The 27,551-nt window shown below is 40.2% G+C and overlaps 1 protein-coding gene across 1 annotated transcript in view; it reads right to left on the bottom strand.

Annotated features, from left to right (window-relative positions):
- Nucleotides 1-24,607, bottom strand: part of MGAT5 (alpha-1,6-mannosylglycoprotein 6-beta-N-acetylglucosaminyltransferase) — a 110,938-nt gene extending 86,331 nt beyond the window's left edge. The window contains exon 1 of the mRNA XM_030241545.2: nt 24,494-24,607. The gene's annotated coding sequence lies outside the window, so the exon portion shown is untranslated. The remainder of the gene's footprint in view (nt 1-24,493) is intronic.
- Nucleotides 24,608-27,551: the final 2,944 nt, after the last annotated feature.

A 27,551-nucleotide genomic window follows, 5' to 3' on the forward strand; every position in this document is an offset into this window, starting at 1 on the left:
TTTATATGTTATGAATATAAATACCTTCATAATGGATAATATATATTAATAAAAATAAAATACGGTATATTATATAGAAAAACAGACTAACAATGAATGAAGAAGAATCTGAAGTGAAAGTAAATATATATACACATACAAATACACACACACACACACACACACATATATATATATATATATATACGTATGTATAAAAAAAAAAATATATATATACACATATAGATATATGTGTGAAGTCATTTTCCAGCACTTGACTTTTGAGAGGGTGGTCAAAATCTGTATAATTGTGGGATTCAGAAAAGAACGTGATCACTTCAAGGACTATCTATTCCCATAAAAAGTGTGTATATTTAGTAAAATCTTTCTTGGCATCATCTTCAGAACATTCATATTAACAGATGGAATAAAAATGTGGCTCATAGGCAGGACAGACTGACCTTCCAGGACAGGACTCATTTAACCCACAGGCAGATGGGACAGCAGAGTTTAGGAACACTGCACATTTCTGTCTCCAGTTAGCTCAGAAAAAGTTTTACTGGGTCAGTCACTCAAATCTGAAGACCTAATAGAACTACAACTTCCTCAGGTCCTGCAGAATCATAATAAATCCAATAAATACAGATACCACAGAAGGGACTTGTGCACCAAAATGCTGGGCGCCCTGCAAGATGATTTATTGCTGTTTCAGGAGTTCACATAGCTTAGAAATGTGGTCTTCATGAACACAGGAAAAACCTAAGAAGGATCTTGCAGAGGCTGCAGCAGGCAGGGACTGCCATTGAGCTCCCTTAGAACTCCTCAGCATTGCACAGCTGATGGCACGGTGACAGTGACAGCCCACAGGGACCCAGCCCAGGCTGCAGTCAAGGTAAGGAGACAGGGATGAGAAGACAAACCTTGGAAAGCCTTTTATGCTCTGCAAACTGAAGTAGATTTAGTTAACAGTAGAAGCAGGTGAATGGGTGATCACTGACAGGGCTGTCAAGCACTGGCACAGGCTGCCCTGGGAAGTGGGGGAGCCACTGTTCCTCAGGGATGGAAATGTCACATGGATATGGCTCTTAGGGACATGGTTTAGAGGTGAACTTGTCAGCTACAAAAAAAATAAATCATCATGGCTTGCTGCACTTTAAGAGGGCATAATTTCCATCAATCAGAAATCCATCTAAATGATGTTACTCAAAGTCAAAGTGCATTCACTTACAGTACAGAGAGAAAATGAAAACTACTATAAAATCACCTCCACTCTTGCATTTTTGTTCCTTTTTTCCTTTTTTTTTTTTCTTTCTTAAGTAGAGGAAGTAGAAGATAGTTTCATTTAGGAAAATAAAACATAATACACTAGTGGTTAACCCACCCACTGAATGCACTTAGGTCTCTTTTTATAAAAGATATTCAACAATGTACTCCTTGAAGAAGCAAAAGAAAAAGTCTGACCCCAGATCAGCATTTCTCTCTCTCCATTTCTGTTTTCAGCATTGTGTCTGATCTCTCCATCAGCCTTAACCCCTACTGCAGTGCCTGGCAATGACCCATTGTTACAGCCTTGCAAAGTGACAGAGCATCTCTTTCAATTTCTGGTTTTGAAAAAAAAAGATTGGGAAAAAAACTCCCAAAAACTACTTTCAGTTTCTTAAAAAAACCATTCATTTGGCTGAACACAAACATGGTGTTTCTCAATACAAAAAGTGTCCTTGTTTTCCAACACCTGTTAAGTGGTAGCTTGCATAAAAGCAAGACTTTTTTTGACAGTGTAGGATTTCATATCCAGCTTTTAAAATGGCAGTTGACCTCCCATTGCCCTTCCTAAGTATTTAATTGCCTTAGTCTACTGACACACTGAGCCACCATCACATAAATCCCACCCAGCACACAGTCAATACTTCTACTTTACAATTTGGTATTAAAATATAAGAAGGCTTTTTATCTGTGTTCTGCTTTTAGATTTAGATCACATTTTTCTCCATTGCTGTTAACGTTTTATTTGGTTTTGTGAGTAATTTTTTAATTAAGTCTATCACACAATTCAAGTAATTCAAACAAATACTACAATGTTTGTAATAGTACTCACTGACATAGATGTGTATGTGGAATGTAAAAGAAACACATAGAGCAAATTTATCTTTAAGTATTATCTTAAAGCAGCTCATCTTTTTATGGAACACCATCAAGAGGAGTCTGTCCCTGTTTTCTCTACACCTCCCCTGTCTGACATTCATAAAAATTAATAAGATCCCCACAAAGTTTCTCTTCTCTGGCTTGGAGAGTCCCATCTCTCTTAGCCTCTCATCCCATGGCAGATGCTGCAGTCCCTTACAGGTATAATTTCTCCAGTCAAAAGTTAAGCAAAGCAACTCATTTTGGCAGAGTGGAAAAACCACTCAAACCTGAACACTTCAAACCAGACACAGCACCCAAAATGCTGCACATGAACATGGGAATTCTAGAAGTATCCATAAATGTTGTGGCAGCAATTCAGTTAGTATTCCTGTTAGCATGGCATCATTTGTGAAAAACCAAATACTATTCCCCACATAGATATGGTACTTCTAATAGAGGATAACATAATAAGAATAAAATGACTCAGGGGTTAAGCACAATTTACAATTTCAACTGTGTTGTTGAAAGTGTTTTAAAAAAACAAGGTATTTTGATGCTTCTCACACTTGAACTACACCATTACTACCATAAGCCTACATTTGCCCATCTCGATCTGCTGTAAGTGAAATATTTTCAACACAGTCGTAAATACCAAAGAACAGCAACAACATAAGTCTGTATGTAACCAAACTCAGAGTCAGCAAGAACAGCAGCAGCAAAAGTCAACCAAATGAGAACATACACACTGGAGACACAGTCCAAGGTACCAAGCTGGTAAACTGTATAGGCTTTTAAAGGCTTACTAAAACTTCAAAGACTAAATTAATAAGTTTCATGCTTCACATATCTATTCCAAGCATCTTACTTGATTTATGCACAGTTGGTTTTTACAAACAACCCATACGGATAAAGAATTTTGGACCCACTGCTACAAATCTTGCAACCATTTACTAGAAAAGTCATTAACATCTTGCAAAACCTTTTTTTTCCCTCCAAGCAATAAGCATTCCTTCATCAACACAATTTCTAACATGCAAGTAAATGTATTTTGGCCTCAAGTCTTGGCTGCCTTTATCTGAGTAAATGATACAAGTCTTTTGAAAAGGCTTTGAAAGAACTGAATATTGAGTAGGAAAGAAAAGACAGCCATAGACATTCTTCCACTCAACAGCTTTCCATAATTGCAGCATTTTATCAATGAAATTTTATGCAGGTTACTATCAAACTCATCCAGTTTCCCAGACAGCCCCAAAATACATTGCAAAGTATCATTAAGTAAGTGTGTGAAAAGCATCTACTTTCATCCCAAGTGATTAAAGACAAGCTTGGTCAATTCTTGTATTTAAGTTAAGGCAACACCAGAATACAGTACACCTAATTTCAGGTCCCTTTTAAAGATCTTCCCACTGGCTCTTTTCAGCAGCACCCTCTTCCAGGTACCTTTGTTTTCAGAACAGGATTCTGGTTTGTCTGAGTTGCCTTATGAGTAAGACTACAAAGTTCTGCTTCAAAATGTCTGTTTACCAAATATCCATGTATATATGCAAAATATAGGAATCTATAGGAATCTGCTGAAAGTGAGTAAAACTTGACTAGCACCTCAAATCAGATGCAAGTCTCCACTAATGTAATGAATGTACTTATCCCACACATACAAATTAAGTCAAAGCCATTCCCACAAACTGCCCCCTTTTGATACCTCAAAATCTGAGTTATTAAAAATAAAGTAAATTAATTATCTAAAGAACTTGAGTATCTAGGCAGTATTGTCTCTTCCATGTGACTGCTGCCAGGTAAGTAAAGAGCAGAAAGCTGAAGCCTCTGTATGATTTATACAATATCCAAATCAGCTTCAGAGAAATGAGTGAGTTTACCAAATCTCTGCAATTTCAGCTTTTTCAGATATAAGAAACACAAGTCAATCAAGTTCTGCAGATATTTGATATTATTTTTTTCTACATTGTGGGAGTAAAAAAACCCCAAAAACAAACCACAAATGATAAACAGGAACTGCAGAGGATATAGAAGGGAAAAGGAAGAAAAGGAAGCAGACATGGACAGTTGTTAAGGCAGTTCTGAAGGGACAAAAGGGGCACATAAAGCCTCAGTGAGAGACAATGCTCCCTCTACCTCATCAGCTGTTGAAGAACAGTAGCTGAATTGATTTCTTCCTTAAACACACCCTCACTAACTCTCAAGAGTTGCTGTGGAAGGAAGCACGGGGAAAGAAGCCCTGCAAAGTTCATCTTGATTTGTGTGGGAGAACTCCTGGGACCTGGCTGCTGTCTTTCACTGCTGGCAGTGCCCCCAGAGCTGCACCTTCTCTGCCTGCAGAAGACAGGAGCATGACTGTAACTGGGTTCCAGGATGCAGGGATGTCACATCAGGCATGACATCTCCCAGGTGAATGTGACATCCTCCTACTCCCCTGCCTTTCACTTCAGCCCTCTTTCCAGAGAGATGAAGACCTCACCAAGCCATTGGGGGAATTCTCTGTGCAATGGGAATAGAACAGGCTTCGGTACACAAAGTGTGCATTGCAAGAGCTCTTTTGAGGCAGTAAAACTTGGGGCAGGGGCACCCAGAGAAATTTACATCAAGCTCAGTCCAATATATATCCTTTCACTGAAATGGGCAAAGCCTATCAATATTAGCATGGCAAGCCAGCAACAAAACCCACACAGTTTAAACAATATTGTCAATACAACATGATATTACTCATACACTTCACACTTATAGTGCAAATTCTCATCTCTCCACCTCAGTTTGGCTTCCTTTCCCATCATAAAGGGCATAGAAAAAGGAAATAAAAACAGCTACAGCAGCTAAAGCCCTCCATATAATGTTCTAACATTCAAGTTACAATAGCCTTTCTTTTTCTGCTTCCTTAGACTTTTCACAAAGTTGAATAAAAATTCACAGAGGTGACCTCATAAATAAGGCTGGTAAAGCATTATGGTCTCAATCTGTAGGAACAGGTGACAAAATGCTTACCTTCCAAACAGACACACACATAGCAGATGGCAGCCCCTCACTAAGTGTGGAATTGAGGAATAAGGCTCTCTCTGCAATCCCTTGCAAGCACATGAAAGGTACTGCTAACAAGGAGAAAAACATCTGGAGGAGAGTGTTTATATATGGAACACAGTTGTTGAATAAGCAAAGGGAAGTGTGAATTTGCATTTGTTAGTGCATCTATGGTCTGGCTGCTTGCAAACAGCTACAAGGCAATGTAAGGAAAACCCAGACTGAAAGGCTCAGAAGATTTTTGGGGCAATGTGTACACAATGCCTTCCCATACCTCTTCTACAGCATGTGCAAAACGAACAGCTTCAATGGGAGATTTGACTTTTATTTAAATATTAAAGAAAAATAGCATTTTTTTAAACTTGGACACACTGAAAATAACCATGTGGCAGAAAGCCACAGCACAAGGCAGTGTGAAATAAGAAAACAATCCATTACTTTTTCTGTACAATTTCCAGTTGTCATTCTAAATTAAAACAGGAAGAATTTAAGGAGCTGTCTGTTTTCAGATGAAAATCCCATTCCTAAACAGGATTAGCTGTAACCTAAAAATATCAGTCAGTAATCTCCAAAAGTCATAAGCTCATGCACCCCACAAGTCCTATACCAATCACTAACTAAAAGAAATTAGGTCAGAATCCAAATCAGATCACACTACAGTAGCATCAATCTTCTTATTTCAGAGCTGTCACATTTTAAATCTTTTACACAATTTCTACATAAATTATTAAAAACAGAGGAAATTTGCCTCCAAACAGAGACTAACTAAAAGTGATGTTCTAGTTTATTGTGACAGTTTTAAAAAAAATACATATCTTCAGTCACTTAAGACATACATCTCTAAATGCATCCTATCAAGCAAACAAACAAAAGTTATCTGACAGGCTGCTTTAGTTTCCTTAAAATTATCTGGGATCAGGTGACAGTTCTTCTGTCACTGCCATGGACTACTTTCCCTGTACACTCCCATATCTTATTTCTTATAGGTAAAAAATAATTAACAGTATATAATATCTGACAATTTTTGAAATTTATTGGTGCAAAGCCACACAATAAATTCACTGTCTCTCCTGCAGCCTGGTTTCCTTTCCACGATGACAAGAGTCTTGCAAGATGCAGACTCCAGGCCACACGTAAAGTATTTGAGCATATTACAATAACTTGCATCTGCAAGTGATTAGCTGCACCATTAAAGAAGTGGCCACTTCAGCTCACATTGTTGACTGCCTGCCTTGACTGTCTGCCATTTGGGCAAAACCACAAACATCCAATGAAAGCATCTCACTGGTACTGTGTTCCCAGAAGTGGCATCACTGACTTACTGACAATTATCACAATTTTGAATGGCTTTTAACCTTGGTGCAGTTCACTGACTGCCACTGCTGGCAAGGAGTAGCTATGACCAGAAAATAATTTTATCTACAACTTTTAGATAGAGGCTGACTCCATAATGAGAAGCAGCATGGTACTCAAGTCCTATGACATCTTCAGCTCTAAAATTCACGCTTTATCTATAAACTTGTCACCAAAGCCAAACCAACTGGGTAGCTAATGGCAGCAAGACACTTCAGCACTCTTATTTTGTCTAATTTTATGGTGACATTTATGAGCTGTAATAAGCTATATGAATCAGTGTCATAAACCTTCATAACACATAACGAACTACAGGGCAAAATAAGTGGTTTGCCTCCTAATTAAGCAATAGTTTAAATTCTTGCCATGCAGAATGAACCTCTTATTAAATACCATCATTTTTGACTTCTTATATAACAAGTTTCTGTCTATCCCTGGCTGAGTTTCAATGACAATCACAAGTCTAAAGACCAGCAATTCCTTTGGGAAGGGACATTTCCCGACTGCAGTTTGAGAAAATATAGAAAATGTCATGAGAAAAACCAAACAAAGTTTTCACTCCTCATGCATAACAGCCCCAAAAATGTCCCAAAAACCCCACATCGAAAAAACACCAAAACAACACCAACAACAAAACCCTCCCCAACGATTTAACCAGTGGCTACTGCCTCATCTTTGCTAGTGTACAAAATCTCCAGTTCCTCATGTGCTCTGAGCCCATCAGAAAGTGAATTACTGTCAGCATAACCTGGCACATGAACAATGCTCTGCAGACACGGGGTGCAACCAGCAGACATTTATATTACCATATCAGTTGTGCAAATGGCATTGAACAAGCAGGGGGTTTGTTTGACTTTGTTCTGCTTTTCTCTCCCTTGGATCAGTTTACTTGCAGTGGACCATCTCTGCTAATTTTAGCTGCAGTTCTCAGTCATTTTCAGCCAAATCCAAATAGTTTCTCAGGAACCTATATTCCCAGGCATGTAACATCACACTGCTTAACTCTGACAAACCAAGTTTGCATATTCTTGCTACAGGCAAAGCAGAGAAATTGGAGTTCTCTTCATACAACAATCTAGCAGTGATGCATAAAAAACAATCAAACCCTGCAGTGGAGAAAACTTCACTTCATGCTCTCTTGTGATAGGATATCACAGCTATGAGAGGATAAAGCAAAACCAGCCAGCCAACACAAACTCAGTTTGAATGCAAGGCCCAGTGAAGAGCTGTGGGACCCAGCTTATACAACCTGTCATGGAAGACAGGCAGGAAAGGCCTTTTTCCTGCCAAAGTGGGCTGACAAAAAGGTTAGCCTGGACAGTTAAATTTTCTTGCTGCCACAGCTGTCAGAGAGCACTGCTGCGTGGCTTGTCACTTGTCTCCAAAAACTAGAAGTTTCACAAAAAAAGGTAAATCTATTTCTTTTCCTCTTCTCTCCCCATCTCCCCTGGAGCTACAAATTAATTAAAAAAGCTTAAGCAAGTATAAAAGCCATCAACAAGAGGCAGAGAGGAGTACAATTAAATAAACCCAGTAATGTAAAACCCAAACTGCAGGCAGACAATTGAACACAGTATCCCTGGGTTGATGTCAATATAGAGAAAGTGGAAAGAGCATTGTGTTACAATCTGAGCCTTAAGAGTAAATTTCTTTACATTCATATCAACATAATAATTTTCTAATGCAGGAAAGAAAGCAGTTCAAAGCCCCATCTGAAATATAGACTGAATAGTAATCTCACAACCTTTGTTCTCTGTTAAAAGCTTGATGGACGTTGTTAATGTTTATAATGTTACAAAGCATTAGGCCTCCATGAATTGCTTACCTCATTTTGAAATGGGTACCAAGGCTGATGTTTCTTTTCAAGGAAAGAAGAAACTTCTAAAATATCTTGTCAGCTCTACCCAAAAGGTCTACAGCACTCTTCAGTTCCAATAGTACTGATCCCATGATGCTAGAGCTATTACTTATGGGTTTGTCCTTGAAGAAAGTCCTGCCAGTGACACAGCACCTGAAGGGGGTTACTCCAGAACAACCCTTACATTTCTCAGTAGTTACACCACATTTGTTATGAACCAAAACCTACTAATGAATTTTGTGTCAGAATTATCTTCTGACACAAAATCCACCAAACTTTGTTACAACAACCATGATGAATTAATTAACTTTCACCAGCCTAACACCTTTCTTATCAACAATATTTAAACAAAACTGTACTGCTTGTATAAAGTACAGACAGCTCTTAATAAGAGGTCAAATGAATCAACTTATAAAGACCAGTTTATCAAGTGTGTGCCAATATACTGTGGACACCTTATCCTGAAAATGTATGAATGGCTTCATGCCAGTCCTACTTCAAAGAAAGCTACAATGCGAGTCAGAACTAAGCCCTCCTCCTTATCACAAATATGAAAATTCCTTAACTCTTGGAAATGTGTATTCAGAATTTAAGGGGGAGGGCAGATGAACAAAAATGAAAAAAAAAAAACCAAGAAACCCATGCTTGACTTGTTTCCTGCCAAGGGCAAGAACACCAGGCATTCTCTAAAGGGCTGAGATTACTCTAAACATTTTAGAGGATAATGTTCTGGGCATATTCAACAAAAATGCATTAAGAGCTTGGAAGTCAAAGAGAGCTTCCCCAACAATGATAATAGATCCTTTGGAAAAAAATTATCAGAGCAGCTATAAGGGGAAAAGTGCATATACATAAGCAAATAGGACTGGACAGAGGAAAACAGTTGGCAGAAAATCAAGATCTTTAGATTCAAATTGAGAAATACATTTCCTTCATTTTCCTCATTTCTCTTAAGCTGTTAGTAACCTCTGATGTATTTTGTAGTATTGCTCTTAAGTTAACTAAGATTTACCAAATGTTATAAGTACATATTCTAACATTAGATAACTTATTCCAAAACAAAGTTAGTGTGTACTTTTGCTATCACTGTAACTGAGATCTGGGAGAAAGAAAAGCCAAACATACCCAAGAAGAAAAGTTTTTTGTAACCATAACAAACAATAGTGAGGTTTTATCTACATACTTCTTTGAAGGTCATCATAATGGGCCATAACAAAGGAATTGTTATCACCAAGGTTAAAATATGATGGATTGTAAATAAAGATCACAACTGCTTATATTTGAGCTGAAGTACTTATGCTGGAAAAAAGTATACATCCACCATCTGGTGCACAGTAATTACAGAAATTAAAAGCACATTTCTGTGGCCTGCCTTTAACAATTTTTACTGATACAGTAATACTTGATCTTCTTAGGGAGCATAATCTAAACTCATGCTGTTAAATGAGCATAAGACTATGCAGTGCATGGCATAAGCAGTTCATTAAGCTGGGCTCTTTAAAAACCCTTGCTCCCCAGTATTAGTGGAAGCAGTTCCTGTAGGTTCACGTCACGCCGTTCAATTTAATCCACAGTCAAGGCAACTTAATTTCACACCTGCTGAGTGATATCATGATAGATGGCACCACAGCAGGTCATTAATTTTGTTTCCTTTTGATTAATTTCACACCAGACACTGGACACAGTCTTTTGAGCTAGGATGTCTAAGAGCAGGGCTTAATGCCCGTAAAGGGCTAAAATCAGGTTTTGACTGCTTGCCAAAAGGCAGAGAACCCAGATGGGATACAAGTGAAAGGGAGCTTCACTAGGCTTGGCACTGAACTCTGACATGGTGTGGCAGAATATTTTAAGTGTGTTGTTCTGGAGTATAGCCATGAAATAGAAATTCTGGATATACCTTACTTACAATCGAGAAGACAAAGTTAGTTTTATTTGCCACACAAACCCTTCCATCATTGATTTACTGATGAAAGACCTAACAAGGTACAGAGATTTACTAAGGCTACTATACTTCCTGATTTCCAATCAAAAAAAAAGGAAAAAATAAACATGATCACACAGGATGAAAGAAGAGGAAGGAAGAGCTAACATTCAAACATGACAGCAGCAGCCAGTGTTGCCACCAGAGCAGAAGGGGAAGCAGCAGGTCATTTGGTCACTCTAGTCAGTGAAGACATCTGGGGTCTTTGGAGGCCCCTGGACCCACAGGAGAGGGCCCAGGCACAGCAGAGGGCTGAGCTGAGCCAGCAGCTCACAGCTGAGGAACAGCCTAATCTCCTGCACTTATCCTACTGCTCCAACTACCCAGGCTCACTCCCCCCTTTGTGCTACATGTGCCAAATCAACAGATCCCTCGATGAGCTGATTCAGCTCATGAAAACAAAAGAAGCCTTTTTCTTACATTAGCTTTCTGCTTGTTTCACAAACCAAGCTGTCTAACAGATGGATCAGGTGCATATCAGGGCTGGTGAAAATGAAAAGGAGAAATTGTATCTTTTGGTAGCAAAGAGATGTTTACCTTAGCCCTTATCCCCCTTTTAGGGAATGATTCAAAGCAGCAGCCCCAAAAGCTTCATCCTGTCTATTGACTATGAAAGGACCTGAGCTTCCTAAACTCAGATTAGGATGTTCTTTCATCCCTACTTTTCCTTTTCTCTGTGCACCCCAAATTCTACAGCACAACAAATACCAGGGAATCATTATTGATTGTCACTCATTCAAAGCTTTTGCTCTTTTGTTCTTCAAAACAGCGCTTTACAACATAGCATGAGGAAATTTTTAGTCTCTTTCTGATCATGAAGAATAATTTAGAAAACACAGAAAAGCTCATGCTTACCAGCAGCCATTTTTGGTAAGAGAAACTACTGCAGTCAAATCAAAAAAGTGGAGAGAGTGACAGGGACAATGGTTTTGTGATTTGACAAATGGAAATGACATGGGACACGTGATTCAGTATGCATGGCTTAAATCTCTCAGCGTGACAGGCTTAAGTGAGGAAGACACGAGCTACTCTGACTCCATCTGTGCCAGCAGACTTCTGCTTCTCCAACCAGAAGTCACTGCCCCCTCACATCTGCCCACGGAATTAACCTCAGTGTCCCCTAGCCCTTACTGCAAACTAAGTAAGGCAATAATTACTTTGCTATTTCAGCTGCAAATCTGGTCTTGCTAGTTTGATTAGCATAGTTTAGGCTGTGTAGACTGGCCTGTCCATCAAGATTGCAGGAATCTCTCCTACAATCATCCTGTTGTTCTCTTCTGGTTCAGGACACTGAATGACATCTTGACTTATTATCAAGTACTTGATCAAAGGCTCCACACAAAGCTTGAATAGATGCTGATTTGATGTGTTATAATGGTTACCTGTTTATTTGCCAACATGCAATTTTCAGCATGAACTGAAAAGTTTTACTGTCAGCTCCTATAAAGAATCTAAAATCAGGATGATCAAGAAGCAGGATTAATAGGACTTAGCCACTGAATGGAAATTCAAAGTAAATTATCTCAATCATCAGAAGCTCTCAATCAGAGCTGGATTTCGTGGATGCAACTCCCATTGCTGGCAACCAATTATGATAATTTTGACAGTCAGGAGTACCAAAGGCAGAGGTACAGCTTCAACAAGATTTGCAGCAGTTGATGTTCTTGCTCATCATCACTATCACATGGTTCACATTACGAATGGGAAAGTGAAAATTTCACTCCTTTCCCCAAATACCCACAACACACAAAAAAGAGTTTGTGAGAGAACTGGTTTCTGATGTTCACATTCTTGGATGTCTAGAGAACACCTGGGCACACTTCCCTTTTTATGTTTCAGTTCTAAGGAGCTCGCTCACTTTCTATCCAGGATCTCTTTGTAGCTGAAAAAAACCCAAACAATAAAACATTCCCTACTCCAGTCTAAAAAAACCCCCATAACCTAATAAAAAACGACGCCCCAAAACCCCCAAACTGAACACCAACCAAAACCCCTAAATAAGTCACCCAGGTCACATTTCTCAAACAACCAAATTCTTATCCTCTCCTGAAAGTGGTGGTACTTTCAAAATATAGGAACTTAATCTGCCTGTACATAATTTGAAATTAGGAAACAAGAGAAGCCAAACTCTCAAGGCAGGCCTTAAATTGGGATTTTTTTTTCATCTCACACAAATAATAAATAATTAAGGTGAAATTTCCCATAAGTGCATAGATTAATGCTTACCAAATCTCTTTAATTATTACAGCAATTTGTGAACTAGAACCTAAGTGCAATAAAGAATGAATTTGAAACTGCTATATGTTTGCATATATTCATTATGCACATCACCATATGTCGGGCAGAATCTCTGAAGGTGAATCTCAAATAAGTGATTGCCATGATGCAACATGATGGAGAATAAAGTAGACAAGTGATATATTTAGCTTCATCCTTTCTTTGTCCCTGGAGGAAAGCATTCCCTCTAGTGTGGGAAGGGGAGGGGGGAAAAAAAAGCCTAGAAAATTAAAACATGTTTTCCCCAACACTAATGACCCATTTTAAACAGTCTTATGTAACTCAAAAATGAGATTATAGTTACGTTGTCATGGATTTAATTTCATACTTTCCAGTCTGAATCATATCAGAAGGTTATTTACCTCACTTGTCTACCTTCTGAACTTTCTCAGTTTAGGAAATTCAGTCCTCTGCAGCTTTTCAAAGAGATTAAATTTAAAAAAGGGGAAAGTTTGGTGAGGTAATTTTGCACTTGTCTGACCTGTACACGGTTTATACAATCTGAAGCTATGTAATTATCTTAAATACCTTCTACCTTCTGAAAATTTCAGCAGTCCTGGAATTCCCCCACATGTGCTCCTCAGTGTGTTCTCAAACATGCATGTTGAGCTTTTCCCCCTGCAGTGCTGGGAACACAAGCCAGTTCTTAGAACACGTGGTTTAACTGAAGCACTGTCATTAAATGAAAAGCTTTTCCAAAAACAAGGAGAAATGGGTCCACTTTGGTAACTAAAAAGGTCACATAAAACTTAGCATTCACAAATCTCTTTGCCACTCATAGTTGTATGGATGGAAGAGACAAAAAAAAAATGTTCCTTCTAGCAGAAAATCTTGCTGTGTATCAACCAAAAGCTCTTCCACACATCAGATGGACATTAATATAAATTGAAAACACCACCTAGGTACAACAAAATATCCCCATATTTGTCAAACATTATTTGAATAACAGGGATAAGATCTACAAGGCAGTTAAGTCACACTTCTAAGGTCCACTCAAAAACATTAGGGTATTTTTTAGGTTAGTTCTCCTGTGTTTCAACAATACAAACACATTATAAACAATATAATGTAAACACCAGGGCTTCCTTTCTTCTCCCTCAAGCATTAAAAAAAAAAAAAATCTCTAGAAAATACCTCCTGAATAGCCTCCTAAATCCAAATGGTTTCCAGAAAGAGAAAGGAAATTCAACAGGCAATATTGTCCATCTCTAGAATGGTGACAGTGAACAGCTCTGCATTTTGATCTAACAAGGTTCTTCCTAGGTTCACGTTTATATTAGTTAGGTAAATGTACAAGACATAAAATAAACCCACGGAGAGGAATACTCATCTATAAGTATGTACCCAAAACCCTTTACTTTCAGACAATCCATTTGAAAATTATTACAATCCAGCAGTTAATGTAAATGCACAAAGCTGCCAAAAAGATCACTTACAGCTCTGAGCAGAATGAAAATGATCTTGAAACAGCACTGTAGTACCAGCAGAGAGGAAAACAGAGACCACTTTCCTGATACTACCACAGATGAATGGATTTCTTTACTGTTTAGTCAAACCTAATGAAGAGAAAAAGATAGGCAGAAACAGAGGAATAGATTTTCTAATATTATGAAAATACTCATTCCTTTCAACTCACAGGGGAAATGTGCTGGCAAACACATCTTTAAAGTTGATACAAAAAGCCTTTCTCTTTTAAACTTTGTATCACTGGGCTACATTGATTTATCTTCGTAACAGCCAGGATGTGACAGATAACCTGCAAATAACTATTTAAGGCATTATCTTCTCCCATTTCAACATCCTGAGCAGTCCATTTGCTGTGTAAGCTACAACCATGAGGGTCCAACCCAGACCATGGCATCCTGTCAGCCTTACACCTGAGTTCCTCTGCCTGAAGTGGGTACTTGAGCCATCAGAGGCCACCAGTGGCTCTGGCTGCAGGGGGGACACCAAAACACCAGAGCCCTCACTGCAACAGTGGCTGGAAGGGCTCAAGTCCAGGTGGGATGGGACTCTGAGCAAGCTGGTCTCGTGGAAGGTGTCCCTGCAAGGAGGTTGGGATGACATGAGCCTTAAGATCCTTTCCAACACAAACCATTCTGTGATTTTATGATTAATTCTATTATTAGGTCTGGTCTTAAAGAGAACAGTTCAAGCTACTAGCCTGACAAAAGAAAGAATACATTTTTTTCAATAAGGTTTTCCTCTGTATTTCAGAGGAATATGATATTTCTTTCTGCAGCTTTTATCACTTAATAGTTTCCAACTTAGACTGTTATTTCAACAATGGGAAAAGTCATACCCTACAGTTTGGACTCAACATATGACTTGAGGTTCAGGACTGAAAGAAGCAGCTCAATTATGAAATGACAGCATTTAGCATGGATTTACTGGACATTTCAGAAGACAGAATTTTAAAAGCTGGCTAAATTAAGATTTCTTTGCTGCCTTGCTCTGCTCAGCTTTCCTACATTCTAACAGACCACTGAGACAAGGTAAAGTTTCAAACTTACATTTTCTCCAGAATATTTTCATTTGTTTATCCTGACTAGCTCTTTTGGGAGGTATAATGATAGCCTTAGATGAGATTCCTACACAAACATTTATAACAATTAAGCCAAATATGTTATTCCAATAATATATTGACTATATTAGCAAAAACATGGAAGAAAACTCTAGTGCAAATAATCCCAAGGGGAAAAAATTCTGTAGATTAGGACAAATTACTGGACATTCATGGATTACCCAGTTATTCATTGTGCTACATTCATTTTCTGTGAATTCAAAGCTCGTGCAACATGGGCAGTGAGTCAGACCTTCAGTAAAAACACCCTCAATCATTATGGACATCCTGAGCTCACTTGAAAAAGCCTCATCAGTAAAAAAACAAAAAACAAACAAACAAAACAACAGGAAAGAGGAACTGTGAGGAAACTTTGTCGTGAAAAAAGAAAAAGATGAAGACCAACTGGCCTTGTGAAGGCTTGAAATCAATGCTTCAAATCATCTCTTTTCATAAATAGGTAATGAGCAACCCAATAGAAAGGTACAAGATGAGCTAGAACCTATTATTAGCTGATTATAACAAAGATTCAGCACAACTGCACATACAACATTCAGAGACCTCACCAAATTTGACTTGTACAGAAAAAAAATCCATTCAGGCTTGTCCAGTGGGTGGAGCAGGATGAATGGGTTCTCTTTTAGACAATTCAAGAAGTCAAGGAGTTTAGCAAATAAGGACATTTCCTAACTGTTTTAATATAAAAAATATTAGGTTATAGAAACTGAAAAAAAATTTCAGAAGAGCACTGTGGGATGGGAAGGAATGCAAGAGGTAAAGCTTATGTGTAATGTGTCTCAAAAAATTTCAAGTCACATGGTGAACTGCATCCCTGAAGACAAAATGTTTGGAGTGAAATAGCAAAAGCCATCCAGAAGTCTGGATTAAGACAGAAATCACACTGTTTTTACAAGCAGAACAGGGGATACAGAAAGCCCTCCTCACACATAACAAAACCCATAACCCAAATTTGGGTTTAACCAAACCCAAATTCTGCATACTTAGACTGAGAGATTCTCACGACAACCTAAATAAATTTTAATAAAGGAAATGAAGACCTGAACACTGGACAATGGTTAGCACTGCACCGAGGCACACACACAACACAAGTGAGAATATATTAGCAAAAGAAAAAGAAGTATGAAAATAACATTTGACAGATTTCTTTCTCTGTTTGTCAAATGCAAGGATGACAGAGGTGGTCAGTAAAAAATAACAAATGGGAAGGTTTTAATTCTGCATTTTTGTGGCCTGGACAAACATCTTTATCCTGAGCAAGGGGCTTGATCCCTATACTACAGGCAAGGTGGACACTGCAAGGTTCCTACAGTTATTTCTGCCAAACTATAATGCTGCATCAGCAGTCCTTTTAATTAAATGGCAAATTTTAGTTAAAGAATAAGGTGCATGGCATACTTAAAAATATCCTGTAGCTTGTCAAAGGGCAAGAGTACACCTTCATTAAAAAACCCTTTTCACAATGCACACCCAAAATCAATTCTGTGAAATCTGAGTTGTACATCAGGAATTTATACAGTGAGGTGGCTTTTTTGTTTATAAATTTAGATAAACAAACATAAAAATGTATATTGAGAGTAGGCAATGGAGCTTAAGTTTTCCATATCCACCATGAAAAATACTCAAAGGTAGAACAGACTTGAGGTACCTGAATAGAGCCCAAGACAATTCTAACAAACCAGAGTACTAATGGTGGATGGGGAAAAAAAATCCACTCTTTAAGTACAAAAGATGAAGAAAACTTGCACTTCAAATGTAGGGGAAAAAAGAAGCCCTGCTTCTTAAATTTTTTTTTAAACCCCAAATAATGAGAAAAAAGATTCTTCAGAACTCCAACTAACCCCCTTCTAAAGTCTAAAAAATGTAAAATTGATGTAGACCAGTTTTCCACATGTAGTTAAACTACAATACTATTTTTCAAGCACAGCTTTCTACAAAGGAATTTTTTTTCCATTTATAAGGCTCACAGTTTTCTTTGCTTTAGAAGCGGCCACATCCATGCCAATATCTCAGGGTGTAAGAAAGTGTTCCCAGCCATGTTTTAAGTGACTCAGAAGTGGCATTCTGTGACATTACACAGTGCAAAAGCTATGCATCCAGTGCATATGGAAACTACGACGCCAGGAAATGAATCAAGGTACAATTCTTCAATAGAAACTGAACAGAAGCTAAACCTGGTACAAGTTTTTGCTCTGTATCAGCCAGTACAGCCCTCAAAGGAAAGTTTAAGTGTACACTTGGGCCTCATTGTGCTGGTTTTAGTACACAGAGCCAGAGGTTTAAGTAGCATCGACTCAAAAAGAGCTTAAGTAAACTGCAATGTGCCTTTTACACCGGCACAGAATTCACCCACTGTGGTTAAACTCTCCTTACATCACCGGAAAGCTCCAGTCCTTTCACCACAGACCTGTGGCAACACTGAATCCCTGCTGGTAACAAATCCTCAGTGCTGCAACAGCTGCTCCTTTACTGCAGGTTCAGGAGCCAGACTGGATCAACCACTAAGGGGAATTCCAAACCTACAGAAATGTTTCCACAGAAATTCATCACAGATGCAAGGATGCAGAAATCTGTGATGGAAACCAAGCCCTTGAGCACCTTCCAGCCTGAAGCTCCTCCTTGCTCCCTCAAATATTCTCTAATTTACCTTGGGGAGAATTTTGCTATGATAGGTCAGGTAAAAGTTACTGTAACCTTTTCCTCAAAGGAATCATGAATCATCCTATTAAGTTATCAATCCAGAACAAAAGGAAGTCACTTCAGAGACTGAAAGATTTGACAGATTCACAACTGGGGCCAAAACCTGATATCAATAAGCTGCCTGAGAGGCTTCAAACCACCAGGATGTAGATCCAGTAATAGGTCAAATGACTTTGTGAAACCAAACACTCCTGCAACTTGGTTTCATTACTCACATCATTAATACAGCCAGAAGTTTTTATTTTACTGATTATCCAATTTCGTGAACTTAGGAATGCTGAGCTACTGAAAACACTCAGGAAAGTATTCCAACAAAACCTACAGCTTATCTATAAGGAGCACAGTTTATCTTTGTCTTTCAAGAGAAGTTAAATTATCAAAAGAAAGAATTTTTTTTTTACTATTATTGTTGATTTATTAAAAAAACCTCTACTGGTATTTAAGAAAATTTCTATTAAAAATAACAAGCTAATGTTTTATTTTAAGCTATAACCATAAACATATTTAAAGTACAACCATAAAATATGGCAACTTGATTACAAGCTCTTAAAATGAGACTAAGCATTCAAAATTGGTTAACTTAATGTGTAGTAAAATAGCTGTTAGCTTTAGCAGAAAAGCCACTGGAAGCATTCTGCTCCTGCAGGATTTTTTGCAGTCTAGTAAAAGAAAAGTAGCTGCATAACAGAAAGAGATGTGAAGTGTAAACAGAATGATACTGCATTTTACCATGTTCTTGGAGAATCAATAATCCTGATAAAGAAACTGCATTTCACAAAAAGAAATACAGGGAAGCAAACTGCTCATTTTCAGAAGAACTTAGAAACCCAAAACAATGTGCTAAGGGACTGATTGGAACAAGGTAGCTTTAATAATGTGGTCAAATATCCTGTGACACCTAGGCTGAATTCTTGGTGGTAAAGATTGAGAAATCTTTTTTTACTTCTCTACAGCATGTTCCACACCTTTTTCCTACACTGTCAGATCAAACCTGTACAGGGGGAAGCAGAGCCTAAGGAAAAGGAAAAGAATTGGAATGCCTGATATAGACGTGTAGTGGTGCACCATGAAACTTTCTTGAGCAACTTAGAGCTGGTATTTTCACTCTTTTACATCTAAAATACAGAAAATTAAGTCATTGCACAAACTGTACTTGAACAGGGCCTACCAAGAAAGACTCATAGAAATTACTTAACAACCAATTGCATAAGCCTGTTAGGAGGTAGATTAGCTGTTCAAGGATTTTTATTATGAATACTATTCCAATATTCAAATTCACTGAATGAAGGAGTTATGTATACTATGCATACAAGGTTTACGTGTCTAATGAAATGTTTCAGATAGTCCATCTTCAAAACACATTTTATCCTTCATTTCATAAATAAGAAGGTCAAAATAGAAGAGAAAATACAAGTTTAGTTATGTGGGTCCTTAAATACTTGAAATTGCCTTCCAGGTATATCACATGCATTCTGCAGAGTTCAAAAACTGCATTGAAGCTGCATTGAACAGTAATAGTTCTCTGCAGAAAAGGATCAGAGAGAAAGGGTGAGGACAGAAAAAAAAGAGAGGTGAGGGATAACACAGCATTTCAAACTCAAGAGAACTACTGCCCAAGGGAATATATTCTCATACAGAAGATTCTTATTAGTAAAACAGTAAAAATGTGTTAATCCACTCTGGTCACACATATTGCAGACAAGAAGACTTACACAATGTGGCAGAATCCAAGTGTTCAGTATCTCCCAGAGATCGAAAACCATCCAGGTCCCACAACATAATCTTGGGCAGGAATGGTAATTCACTGCAGTTTGTACCTTTTATGACAATGTAGAATCATAAAATCTCTTTGGTTGGAAAAGGTACTTTAGATTACTGAGTCCAAGGGTCTACACGTCTTTTAAACACCTCCAGGGATACTGACTCAGCCCTGGGCACTCTGTTCCAAAGCCTGACCACCCTTTTGGTGAAGGAGTTTTACCTAGCATGCAATCTACTGCTCCATTAGTAGCTGTCTGAGAACACCTTGCTAGGAGCTCAATAAAAAGCTGAACCACTCAGTGCACACAGGAAGGGAGGAACACAACCTTAACAGGCAATGGGAACAAGCAGCAATAACTTCATTACCTAACTCTAACAAGAGTGAAAAGAAGCCTTTAGTTTTAAAACTATTCTAGGGAAACAACCACAAGGAATAAATTTAATGTCAAAGATTATATATAAAGAAATGTAACAAACTACATGACCCATGAGCAACAACCAATTAAAGTAAAATCAGGTTCAGCCTGTTACTTGCAATCTCAGGAAATCCTTTTGTTTAAAGGACAAGGTCAAAAGAGGTGGTTGATCACTTTCAAAGATTACAGGATTTTATCAGGATATAAAAATCAGTAAGACAAATGTCAGTAGGTTAGACAAATAATCAAGGTTAAACAGTTTGGAATGCCAGTGGGAAGGATGAAAAAATACAGTTAGCTAGGAAGAATAAGAGGTCCTTGTGAGACTCAAAGGGCCAGGATCACAGGATTCTTAACTCATACAAACCATAAATAATAAATCAAATGAATCACAGCATTGAGTTAAGCTTTCCTCGTGAAAAGGACTTTGCTGTTTAGAGTACTGTAAGAGGGAATCCCTGTCCCCCAAGTATTTCCTCTTGGTACTTTCACTGCAGTGTCTCCCTAGTACACAAGATGTCACACAGGTATGAAATCTCTTCAGCAGAAGTTTCTAAAAGAAAGAGCTGCATCATGGCCTGACTGCATGCACAGACCTTGGGCTTGAAGGATTGACCTCATTAGAGCAGACAAGACTTCTCCTTGTGGAAAGGTAAGAACAAAACCGCACAATTCATCTCAAGACAGCTGAACTATTCCAGCTTGAGTAAAAGAAGAAGGCTACCCACTCTGACAAAAGTCTGCACTGCCACAGAAAGCCACTGCCTCCCACCTGGAGGCTGTGTCAGTACTTGTGTAGTCAGTGCTTTGTCATTATGGTGGCTCCTCCTCAAACCACATCCACTTTATTATTATTTCATTACCCAAAACTCTCCACTGAACTAGTCTAAGTTTGTACAAAACTCTACTCACCCTCTCTTTGTAGCCGGTAATCTACAGTAAATTATCAACTCACAGGAACAAGGAAGAAATGGTAAAACAAAACAGGGTCAAAAGCCACAGCAATCTACCAAAACATGATCTGAGTGAGATTTATACCTCAGAGAAATTATAATTCCTTACATTATAGGTCTGAGCTCTTCAAAAAATGAAAGTTAAATAGATAAGGAAGCCTTCAAAACTTCAATATTCTATGCCAATAATAGGAGGTGTATAGAGGAAACCAAGAGGGTTTGAGTGTACAGGCATACAGAGGGTAGCAAATGCAAAATTCCACTTTTTCTTCTGAAGTATGGAAGGACAAGAGGTTTGTTAGTTTTTTGTGTTCTGGGTTTGTTTTTGGTTTGGGTTGTTTGTTTTTTTTTTTTTGTTTATATGGTATATTAAATACAGAGATGCACAAATGTTAACTTTGCAAAAGTAGAGAGGAATAAAGTACGACCTTATTCCACTCCAAGTAGTTCAGAATTTTTTTGAAATTGAAGACACAGTAATAGCAAAACTGCTTGATTTCTGAAAGAGTTTCCACTCATCAGATTCCCAGCTGATTAGCACTGTGTAGCATATTCATTTCCTCAGCAGATGCTTCCAATATTTTTTACCAAGAATTGCTTCTGGAGTACTCTGGTTCCAAAACAGGCTAAGCAGAAGAGTTCTGCAGATACTTTGGGAACAATGTGAAAATGCAATCAGAACCTGGCACTTGGATATTCATCAGTGTATTTGTTTCCACATCTACTTAAGAGACTAAGCAAATCCTAAGTCAAAAAATCTGTTGGCAAATAACCACAATGCTTGCCACTGGATCTCCCTTGGCCCTGCTCTTCCTCAGAAAAAAACCTGAAATAATTCTCCCATTCTCTCATAAAACACCAAGTCTCCTTTAGATCTCAATCTTCTCATATGAACACGGCATGAAAACATGAATGCTGCATTCACATAAGCCTTTAAACCACCTACCACATAGCTAATAAATTTAAATAAAACTATTAAAATTTTGGAGCCAAGATGAGGAATGAAACTGCATACTAAGGTATTTTACTCAACAGAAGCAAGAGCAGAGTGAACTTGTTAGATGACGGCAGCATACAATGCCAAAAACATAACCCAGCTTATGAAACAAAAAAAAAGGATAATTTCAGACTTGAAGAGAAGGGAGTGGTGCTAATAAAATTCCACATACTATGTGAAGCATAGAAATTAACAATACAAAGCTTTCTTTTACTTTTTTAAACAAGGGAACTGAAGGGAATCTGGTTGGAGGGAGAGGACTTAAAACTGGTGAGCAATTGTCTTTATTCTCAGTCATTTTAAGAATTCAGAACGCTTCACTATTTTGCCAGATTCTATTTCATGAAGCAGATTAAGGATTTTACATGATTTGCACCCAGTGTTGCTGGCTGCTTCCCAAGTTTTAGGCAGTCTAGTTTGGGGAGCTTAGACAACCTGATCTTCTTATATCCAGCATTCAGTCACTTTGTCTTTCAGCATCTTTTCAGTCCAGGCTGTATAAGCTGCCTTCCTCCGGGACAGCAAGATGGATTTATCACCCAGAAAAGAGGAAGCATATGTTCTTATTTAATCCTTATTCTGTTCGTACAAAATAAATCCATATTCTACATAAGAGCAACAGAAAACAGCCTGCATATGTTAAACCATGAAGAATAGACATTTCTTTCAGTAAACATACTGCTCCACGGGCCATTTTAAGAGTAAGCTCCTCCCTACACCTCAGATAGGCAAAGAAGAGAAAGCTGAAGTGAAAGTACATTGAATGCAATAAAACCACCAGAAAAAAAGGTGGAAGGCTTTTCCCCTATGGTTAGGCTTGGTACAAGCAGCAGTAATTATGGGAACCGTGGGTGCTGCAGTAAGCAGGGTTTCTCATGAAGTACAGTCAGAGTCATTACACAGAGATCAAGAAGGAAAAAGGTAAATCATCCATTCGGACTAAATTGAACTTTGCATCCCCAGGCAAAATGGTTTCAATAATAGAGAAACCAAGAACTAACCGGTTCCTCCTTTTTTGAAAGCTTTTTATGAAATGGCAAAATTATTCTAGAAGAACTGAGATCACCTCATTGATTTGGGAGCACAGACATACCCTCTGTCTGGAAGCAACTTTAAAAGCTGTCCTCCTGAGAACAGTGATTAGCAGATGAGTGCCAGCAACTCCCTCCACCCTACTGGCATTTTACACACAAAGCTGTTTGCTGAGATAAAGCACTTGCACAGCACTAAGTCAAAATTTATTCCTGTATTTAGGATTATGAGTCACGCTGTTGAAAAAGCCATCATACTATTTCATGGGGACAAGGCGACAGAGCTTTTTAGGCAAATAAGACTGTATAATAACGTGAATCTCAAGAGTGAGCCTTCATTTAAAGTGCTCTATTCTTGCTGCAGTTATCAAGAGAGATTGATGTAACAAGACCTAGCGCAAGAATCGAGAATTCATTTTCTCAGGTTTGCTGACCCCAATGTCAGAAGGAAAAATATGCCCTCACAGGATGAGACTGATATTGTACCACAGCTGGAAAAGATGGAACCTACAGACTCTTGACAGTGGGGAAAGCCTCCACCAAGATTTACTTCCTCAAAAACGAGTGACATTTATTTTCCCCGTATATGTGCCAAAGAGTAACTATGCATTAAACAGTTGCCGAAACTCAAGAAAAAACAATACAATACTTGTTCAGTGTAGGTCCGCACACCTATGCAATCACATCAGGTCAGCCAGTGTTTTTGACACAGAAATCCCTGCGATCAAACCACAAGGTGATATTGATGTGTCAGAAACGCCGAAACTGGCAAATAAAAAGCACTGTTTTTTCCAATCCAAACCTCAAGACATCTGTGGCAAATTAAAAAAAAAAGAGAAAATAAAGAAAAAGTAGTAGATATGGCAACCCAAGGCACATTTGGCACTGAGATGACAGCTTTCAGGAACCTCTTAACCTCTTTCTCAAATTCACTTCCTAGAGGTTTACAAAGCATCGGAGAGGGAACAAAACCAGCAAACCGGGTGGAACCGAGAGCTTGTAAATGGCATAATAAGAGGGAGATTTCAACAGACTCTCGCCGAAGATTCATCCTCCCACCCGCGGCACCGCCACCCGCGCTCGCTGAAACCTCTCCGCGCCCTCCGTGCGCCCGGGGCCGCCCCCTCCCCGCGGCCACCGCCCGGCCCGGCCGGCCCGGGGGCCCCGCGGCTCCCCCCGCCGCGGAAGGTCGTTCCGCAAGGTGACGGGGGCGGCCGGGCCGCGGCCAGGACGGGCCCCACCGCCCCGGGGCGGCCGCTCGGCGCTCCCCCCATCCCCGCATCCCTCCCGCTCCGCGCCCACCGCCGCGCCCGGGCAGGCGGGGGCGATGCTGCCGGGAGGGGGGGGGGGGGGGTGTTGGCGTGCGGCCCCCCCCGCTCGGCTGCAGCGACCCCCGCAGCGGGGCTGGGCGCGGCGGCGGAGCCCCGCCGGCCCCGCAGCCCGGTGCCGCCTCACCTGTCCGGGCGGCGCGCAGGTCCCCGCGCCGGGCGGAGCGCGGCGCAGCGCCCATGGCCGAGCGCGGGCGGAGGCGCGGCCGCGCCGCCGGGGGACGGGCCAGGCGGGGGCGGGCGGCGCCGGGGAGCGTCTGCAAAGTGCCGGCCGCGCACGGGGGCGCAGCGCGGCGCGGCGCGGAGGGGCGGGCGGAGGGCGGGGCGGGGGAGCGCGCGCGGCCGGAAGCGCCTGTGACAGGGCGAGGCACCGCCAGGGAGTGTCTGCAAAGTGCGTGCCCGGGCGCGGAGCGCGCAGGGCGGCCGTGAGGGGAACCGCCCGGCCACGGCCGTGCCCGCGGCTGTGGGCGCAATCCCTGGGCACCGGGCACGGTCGCAGCCGCCGCCCGGCTCCCGCGAGGCGGCTCCCGGCCTCTGCCTCCCCGGCTCGTCACCCTCCTGCGAGGGTTTCCCTCAGCAAAGCCGTCAGGCCGGGCGCTGAGCCCTCCGCTGGCAGCAGCGCGGCTTTGCCCGCGCTGAGCGGACGCGTTACACCGGCCCACACGTTTCCTAAGCATTAGAAACAGGTATTTGTGTCTGTTCAGCCGCTTAGGCTGTCCTTAAAACACGCTCTACACGGCACCAGAAGTTGGTTTGTGAGAGCCATTAGCGCAGAGGAAGCGGGTGTGTTATTGCAGGGATGACTGCTTCGGACCGGCGACACAGTCTCTCGTTTAGCTCAGCCTCAGAGCGGTCTGGGTCCTCCAGCCTGCGTAACAGCTCATAGAGGCTGGGTGACATCTCGTGGCCAATCCTGCTCTTCTCTATGGATACAGCCTGCTTTCATAAGGACAAACATCAAAGTAAAAAACTGTTTCTGGTCACCTCCACAACCTAATATAAATTAAAGAAACAGTAGGTTATAATAAGATGCAGAACCCTGTTGCAATATTCATCACAGGCCTCGAATCTTCAGGAAATGGTTACAAAATAAAAATTTTTAAAAATTAAGGAAATGGGTATGGAATTGGTGGCAATGAACAAAAATTTCTGCTGGTGTTTGGTGCCGTTCCTCTGGGATTTCTCCACACAGGACAGAAAATGATGATTCACTTCCTCGAGGTTTACAAATACACGCTGAAAGATACTTGTCTGCACCCACAGGCATCTGCAAAAATGCTGAATACCTGGGAGTTTTGCTTTTCACCCAGCATTGTGCTGTGTTCCTGCTTAGAAAAGCTCACTGGCATTTAATGACAGGTTAGGGATTTGGAAGCTTTATGAGGCACTGAATGATCAAAGCCTTGGACATCCTCCTGTATAAGACTGGGAACTTCTTAAATGATCTGCTGTGATTTGTGTAATGGGCTCGCATCACAGGGAAACAAAGCAGGTGAAATAACAGCAACTGCAGCACTTTCATTATTTTCCATTTATTATGGTTTAATTTGCATAGCTCATATACAGGAGCTGACCTAACACTGCAGTCAGCTCCTCTATATGAGCTATACAAATTAAACCACTTTTGAGCTTGATAAGTTCTTATACAGAGATATTATACAACAGTGGTCTCCTAGCAGAGCTCTTCCCAAAGGGAGCAGTAGCCCTTATTGGCTCACAGTTCTCAAGCTGGATCGTGTCATCAGACCCCCCCTTCAGGAACAGGAATGTAAAGAACACTACATATTCCACAGTACTTCTATCTGACAGAGCTGCAGGAAAAAATATGACAGCTATGAGCAAATTACCTGCCTTGATTAGGGAAGTGAAACCTGCATAGTTGAGTGAGCTCCCTGCTGAAGGGGTGATCCTTGAGAAAGTTTGGAAATGCTGGATTCTTGGATCATAGAGAGTAAGAGACTGGAAGAAGAGAGAGCATAACCCCCTGCAGCACTGAAGTATCGATAGAATCTGAACTGACCCCTAACATGTTTGTTCTTCATTTGCTGTGGGACAAGTAGGCCAGCAGTTACGCAGATTTAGCTGTGCCAGGCCAGTTTCACATTGAAACTTCCACCCAACTGCTTGCTCATTCCATGACCATAGGAAGAGACTTGGTGGAGGCCCCAGAAGAGGTTGATTAGGACCTTTAAAGCCACTTACTGCAATCGGGGCCCTGGTGCTGGCATCTCATCTTGCCTGTTTGCATCTCTGCAGGACTTCATGTACTGATCCCTGACCCTTGGTGCAAGGAGGGATCATTACAGAAGGAATTAAAGTGATTAAAGAAGATGATTGATATGTCTGTTGGTTGTGTGAAACCCCCTAAACATTGTGTAAGGCTGGGACTCTACATCTCAGCTGTACCTTGTTGCTAACTGGGAACTTTTGGGTTACTGTGTGAGGCCTGTGTTTTCATGAGGGAAACAAGTTATATTCTGGTAGAGACATTCAAGGTATCATCTATTGACAGTGTTTTCCTGCTTGATTTTGTGTCCAAAACTTGCAGGTACAGCCTTGCCTTGTGTGGATGGCTGAATCTCCTTGGTGTGATTGAGTGCCAGTCACAGCTTTGGAATAACAGAGAACTCGGGCAGCCAAGGGGCAGAAGTCACATCTGTACCAACTTCTGCTTGCTCGCTGTGCACTCAGCATTAAAGGACAGGAATAATCTCAAGCAGACATTGAACACAGCTGGGACTGTCTGTGTTGTGGGACCAATTCTTTGGCACTTCTCTGCACTGAATTTCAGAGAATTCTGGTTTCAGACCAGCAATGGTTGATAACATAAAACGTAAAGGCACAGAAATCACCAGTGCTAACTCCAGAATTGCTTAATGGTACCTTTAAAGCAGCATACTTGTTGAGTTTTCCATCTCCAGTTGTTCAAATAATAAACTACTGTAAGGTGGAGAAATGTGACTAGGGCATAGAAGAACTCTGGGATTATTTACAGGCAATACCTCCATAAACCTTTCCCTAGGGAAGTACATGTCAGATGTGTTCCCTTTTGACTTGTAACACTGTATAACAAAATTACAGCACACACATAAAATGTAGTTTGCCTTTGACAACAGCAAATTCTGTTATCATGAATTGTATATTATTATTATTAGAGAATATAGACAGAGAAAATATTATAGATA

The sequence above is a fragment of the Serinus canaria genome, chromosome 7, assembly GCF_022539315.1.
Source record: "Serinus canaria isolate serCan28SL12 chromosome 7, serCan2020, whole genome shotgun sequence".
NCBI lineage: Eukaryota > Metazoa > Chordata > Aves > Passeriformes > Fringillidae > Serinus > Serinus canaria.